This window comes from Psammomys obesus, unplaced genomic scaffold (assembly GCF_907164565.1).
Source record: "Psammomys obesus unplaced genomic scaffold, mPsaObe1.curated_primary_1811, whole genome shotgun sequence".
NCBI lineage: Eukaryota > Metazoa > Chordata > Mammalia > Rodentia > Muridae > Psammomys > Psammomys obesus.
This window is the reverse complement of record NW_026585504.1, coordinates 61940030-61946644: the sequence shown is the minus strand read 5'-3', so window position 1 is coordinate 61946644 and position 6615 is coordinate 61940030. Positions and strand designations below refer to the sequence as shown.

The window sequence follows — 6615 nt, the reverse complement described above, 5'->3', positions numbered from 1 at the left end:
TTTTAAATAAAATCCACTAATCCAACTTTTTTTCTGATTGTGGATGGTTTTTGAATGGTTAAGTTTTATTTGCAACCCCTTTGTTGAAGAAATTTGAAAATACCATTAGATTCTACAATTTTTTTTTTCCTGGTTCCAACCTGTTGGATCGCTCTCTCTGGTGGTCACCTACTTATTGATTCTGTTTCTTCAGCTCTTAAGAAATCTCCCCCTTGTTTTCCCACTATCATCACTTCCCACCCTCACCTCCCCCCTCCTGATAATACTAGATACACAAAAGGTCAACCCATACTGACAGGAGAGTAAGGGGGCTCCTGGATTTGAATCAGGGACCTCTTGATCTGCAGTCAAATGCTCTACCACTAAGCTATACCCCTTGCTATTATTTAAAATTTTACTTAGACAAAGTCTGCTCCTTTTTGTAAATTGCATAATAATGATTGAATCAAGAATCTTGCACACCTGAAGCACACACAACCATTTAGCTACATCCTCAGCCTACTGTTTTCTAGACTTGTATTTGGGGGTTGCTTATTCTTAATTCACTCACAGCTGTGGTTAGCCACGGTATCTAAGAAGTAAGTGTTTATTTGCCTCTTCCATTTTTAGGGCATTAATCTTTACTGTTTTACTTTTTTCTAAAGATTAGTTTTTATTTAACTATTACTAATTTAATTAATTTAAAATTTCATTTCTATACTTTGTATCACGTTAGTAGTGTTCAGTGCCTAATAGTTTAAGAAAAAAAAATACGGTCTGGTTTATTTTAGTTTGTTATAGCTTCCTTGAATTCTGCACAAGATGAGCATGAGATAAGAAGTCTTTTGAAAATAATCCAATACAGTAGAAACTTGAATGGGAAAAATGTTTCATACTTCAAGAACAATAGCAATTCTAGGGTTTCCATCATTCTCATGTATTAGACTGAGGTATGTTTCATAGTTAACACCAGATCCAGGTCAGTGGACAATCAAGATTGACTATTCATCCTACGTTCTCTCCCTTTCTATAATCTATCCATCCATCCATCTCCTCTTTATTCTATATTCTATCCATGAGGTCAAATACAGTGACTTTTCATATTTATTTATTAGCATATATCAATCATAGGCAATGAATTCCAATATAGTATTTTATCCATGTGTATCCATTTGATCATACCTGACTCTGTCACCCTTTCTTGTTCTTCTCCAACACCCACCACTCTCCTTCCTCTTCTCAACCTTCTTACCTTCAGGGCTTAATTTTTTATCTGTGTCTTTGTTTGTCTCTATTTCCATGAATAGGCAAGTGAACCTGTGGAGCCTGGAGAAAGGCATCCAAACCACAGAGGCTGGAGGTACAGGGGGTTGTGCACCTTCTAATGTGGGTGCTGGAAACTGAACTCTGGTTCTCTGGAAGAGCAGTAAGTGTTCTTTGGCACTAAAACATCACCTACCCCTTCTTTTAAACCTTGAGTCAATCTTTACATTTCAAATTCATTTAGTCATGATGTATGGATCTTCTTGTATTAGTGGATTTCCATTGTGATTCTCTCTACTTAGTAAGAGTAATCAGTAAATACTCCATTGAACCTGTATGTCCTTACATTCTATATTCATGCATTGAAGTAATCATGTATCAAAACAAACAAATTGCATCAAATGTATATATTTACATCGCATTCTCTAAATAATACAGTATTCCATCTGCACACATAGTATTTATATAAGATTAGATAATGCTGCATTAGTTACTTTTATGTCACTTTGAAAAAATACTTTGACAAAAAGCAACATGAGGGAGAAAGGGGTTATTTTAGCTTAAACTTCTAGAGATATACAGTTCCTAATGGCAGGAACAGTTGGCAGGAGGAGCGTGGGTAGAGATCACATTTCCATCTGCACAGGAAACAGAATGAACAGGAACTGGAGTGAGGTGGCCAACCCTCAATCCCACCCCCAGTAACTCACATCTTCCAGCAAGGTTCTACCTACTACATGCTATGCAACCTTTCCAAACAACACCACTGAGGATGAAGTATGCAGACACATCCTGGGGGAACATTACCCATTCAAGCCATTTCAGATATTATAAGTCACCATACATTACATAAGATACGTGGAAGTTTAGATGTGCAAACATTACACCATTTCAGCCTATTGTTTATTTTTCTTCCTGGAAGTCTTCTATATTCTCAACAAATATCCCTAGCAATTTTAGTGCCTCAATTATTAGAGATAGAACAAGAGACAATTTAATACCTAGGATTGGAGGTTTATGCTTATTAGAACAATCTTTGTTTTATCATGTTAATTAACAGCAGTGCATTTTTATCGCAGAAAATCAAATGTGTTGTGTATGTCCTGGGTATTAACAGGTTCAATGGAATTTGCCAAGAGCCTCTTATACTTCAATGTAGCAATTTTTCACACAGAAAATGTAGATGGTAAATAACAAGATAGTATATAGGATATGTTAGAGGCTTGTTGGATATATAGTCACCAAATTTCTGCCTCTCATAAGTGGGAAGGAAGTAGACTTTATATAGTAAAATATGTTTTTACATTTATTTATTTGTGCATATGAGAGAAAGAGGAGGAAGGGGACAGGGAGATACAGAGGGAGAGGGAGAGAGAGAGTGAGGGAAAAACAGACACACACAGAGGAAGAGAGAGAGAGAGCAAATGAGAGAGAGAGAGAAAGAATTATGTCACTAAAACAAGTACATGCCATTACAATGACTTACACCATGCTAGTTCTGCGGATCAAATTTAGGTCATCAGGCTTGGTAGCAAGTGGTTTTACCGGCTGAACCATTTTGCCAGCTCCCAATTCACTCACATAATAAACATTAATAAAGGCTTCTATATTTATTTATTTGTTTGTGTGCTATGTGTATCAAGAGTGCCTACACATTATGTGTATTCATAACCAGGAATGAATGACATCAGATTGGCTCTCTGTAGTACTCACGTTCTCTCATATTCCCCTGAGACAGGTTTTTTCCAACTAAACCTGAAGCTAGGGAGCAAACTCAAGAATTTTTCTGTCTCCCACTACCCTGTAGCATTGGGGGTTTGGTAGTTGTCGCCATGACCAGACTTTTAACTGGGTGCTACAAATTCAACCTCAGGAAACTATATTATTTTCTCACTGATCTATCTCCTTAGCTATTCTTAACATAAAAGTCTTTAAAAATGTAATCTCCACACCTGACCTTCACCCCTGCTTCTCCCATCCCATTTCCCACCTAGTTCCTTCCCTCCATCTATTTCAGATGTCTTTTTTATTTCTCCTTCAGAGTGAGATTCAAACATCCTCCCTTGAACTCTCCTTGTTACTTAGCTTCTTTGGGTCTGTGGTTTCTGGTAGAGTTATTCTTCACTTTATGGCTAATATCCACTTATGAGTGAATACATACCATGCATGTCTTTCTGGGTCTGGGTTACCTTACTCAGGAAGAACTTTTCTAGTTCCATCCATTTACCGGCAATTTGCATGATGTCTTTATGTTTAATAGCTGAGCAGTATTCCATTGTGTAAATGTCCATATTTTCTTTATCTGTTCTTTGGTTGAGGGACATATAGGTTGTTTCCAGTTTCTGGCTATTATAAATAAAGATGCTATGAACATAGAAGATCAAGTGTCCTTGTGGTATGGCAGAGCATCTTTTGGATTTATGCCCATGAGTGGTATAGCTGGATCTTGAAGTAGAGCTATTTCCAATTATCTAAGAAACTGCATATTGATTTCCAAAGTGTTTGTACAAGTTTGCACTCCCACCAGCAATGGAAGTGTTTCCCTTGCTCCATATCCTAGCCAGCATGTGCAGTCACTTGAAATTTTGATCTTGGCCATTCTGTCTGGTTTAAGATGGAATCTCAGAATCATTTTGATTTGTGTTCTCCTGATGACTAAGACATTGAACATTTCTTTTTTTTTTTTTTACAAGAAAACACTGATTTTTATTGGTTCAGCAGATCATAAGAATAGTTCTATTAACTAACTCACATGAAGGAAACATTTCATAAATTTATACATAGATTTTACACAAAATTCAAACATAGGAGAAATGTATATCTCTTATAATTTTAGCATTCTATGAGGGATGAAATCAATATAGTTTTAATTTCCTTGTTCTTTTCATCAAATTGTAAATTGACATCTTAGCATTCTTGTTGATTGACAACATTAGACACAAGGTAAGCATTGTGAATGACTATGACCGAGTAACAACTATACTTCTGTATATTAAAAAAGAATTAATTTAAGTGCATTGAGATAGGATACTGATCTACCGTTTCCCATTGTTCTTTATAAAACAGGTGATTAAAATTTCAGTTAATTGACAGGGTTATTTTAAGCCTTTTTTGTTCCTATTTAGCTAAGATCTGTTTGGGTCCTAGGAAGAATGGATTGCATTACTCTCCCTTCCCCTCTGTTGGTAGTTCCTAAATAACTATTCATTCTTCCTTCCGGAGCTATATCTAAGGAGAAAGGATTGTTCCTCATTGTGGGAAGGGATAGAAGACCATGTTGAAGGAGAAGGCCTCAGGACAGGTTGTCTTGGCTAAAGACAACATGACACAGATTTCAGTCATCAGAAAACTCCTGATGGATGCAGTATCTCTTGTTGAAAGTGTTCATCTTTTATCTTTGACACGTATAGATCCAGGACATCTTTATAAGCCCTTTGGTAAAGGAGAGTCCAGGACATTGTGTGCTCTCTGTTGTGCTTACTTTGACCATCCCCTTTACCTAGATTTCTTTAAGTTCTTGGTCTCTTCAGAGGTAAGTTATATTTTGTGCAAAAGGCCAATAAATAATTCAGCCATATTTCAAGCCCTGTTTAATTTTTAAAAGACTATTCTCCTGGATTAGTAACATAAAGGTCTCTGTTTGATAGTTGCTATTAAGAAGTAATTAGCCAGAAAGCAGCACAATTCACATGCATATTTTGTGGTGGTTAAGTCTCTCGTCCTGGCTTTTAAAATGAGAACAGGCTCATTAGCACCGGAGAATGTATTATCTGGGAAATGTAGAACGTGGGTGAATGGATACACTGTCAATAGAGAACAAACCGAAGAGGAAAGAGATGAACAGTGAACACTTTGCTTCAGTTGCAGTTGGCTCTAAGTGGAGGAGACACCGGAACCAAATGCGGAAGACTAAGTGGTTGTCATGGACTATAATAAAATAGACATTTGGCCGTGACAAGTGTGCATATACTATGGCAAATCTACACTACATTGCATAAGAATGGCATTAGCATGACATGGAGATATAGCTTCTATGTACTACTAAAGGGTACATCATTTTAATAGGTTGGTGATAGGCTGCAGAATAAAGCAAGAAATGATACCGTTTAAAATGTATTTATGGACCGGATACATGAAAATTGTATATAGATATACAATGTCATATTTTGACACATTTATGTTATCTACCATTTTAGAATGTCCAAACTCTTATCATTGACAACTTCATCAAATACACACGATATAGTTATCCAGGCGTCTTTTCTGTGCAGTAGGTGGCATTTGAGAAACACTTTTGCCTGTGTGACTCTAATCAATGCACTTGCAAGCTCTGGTAATTACTCTTCTACTTTCAGCTTCTATGAGATCAACATTTCAAGATTCCACAGGTGAGGAAAGCCAGTCATGAGGCGTGTGTGTGTGTACTATGAGAATAGGCATATTTGTTCTATCTATAAATTGTTTGGTACATAATTGATTTTATTTCTACGTTATTATAATTAGCACTAATGAACACTGAAGATGTCTTTTTTTTTTAACATGCTGACTTCATTGTATTTTGATTTAGGCCCATATGTGGGCATTTGGGTCATATGGTCGTTCTGTTTTTAATGATTTAATATTTGGAGGATTCTCTATTGTTTCACATAATATATATACTAATTTTAATTCTTGCCAACATTCCTTTTCTCCTCTCTTCTAGTACTTGTGCTTTGTCTTTTTGACACTAGCCTTTTTAAGCAGGATAAGTTGCTAATCTCAGTGATTTTATTAACATTTCACATACTATTGGTGAGGTTGAGGTGTTTTTCCTCATTTATTCAATAACTTTGATGCCTTTGTATTTGAGAAATGCAAATTACGTTTTCTGTACATTATTCAATCAAACTGTTTGTTTGGCCATTATATTGAGTTCTTTATATATCCTAGATAAATTAGAATGAGAAAGAAGAATCTAGTGTTGTTGTTCTGCGTTTATGATATCTAATTTTCCCAGTGTAGTTTATTAAAGACAACATCCTTCTCCCACAGCATGTTTATCAGCACCTGCTTACTGTGTCAGGTGGCCACAGAAGCCAGAGTTTATTTCTTTTTTTTTCTTTATTAATTACACTTTATTCACTTTGTATCTCCCCTGTGGTTCCCTTCGTCCTCCCATCCCAATCCCTCCCTTCCTCAACCCTCTGCCTGCATGCCCCTCCCCAAGTCCACTGATAGGGGAGGTCTTCCTCTCCTTCCTTCTGATCCTAATCAATTAGGTCTCATCAGGAGTGGCTGCATTGTCTTCCTCTGTGACCTGGTAAGGCTGCTCTCCACTCAGGGGGAGGTAATTAAAGAACAGGCCAATCAGTTCATGTCAGAGACAGTCCCTGT

At 36.7% G+C, this 6615-nt stretch overlaps 1 non-coding gene across 1 annotated transcript; it reads right to left on the bottom strand.

The window, feature by feature from the left end:
* Positions 1-305: 305 nt before the first annotated feature.
* On the bottom strand, positions 306-377 carry Trnac-gca (transfer RNA cysteine (anticodon GCA)). The gene has a single exon. It is a non-coding gene; the product is annotated as a tRNA-Cys (tRNA).
* Positions 378-6615: the final 6238 nt, after the last annotated feature.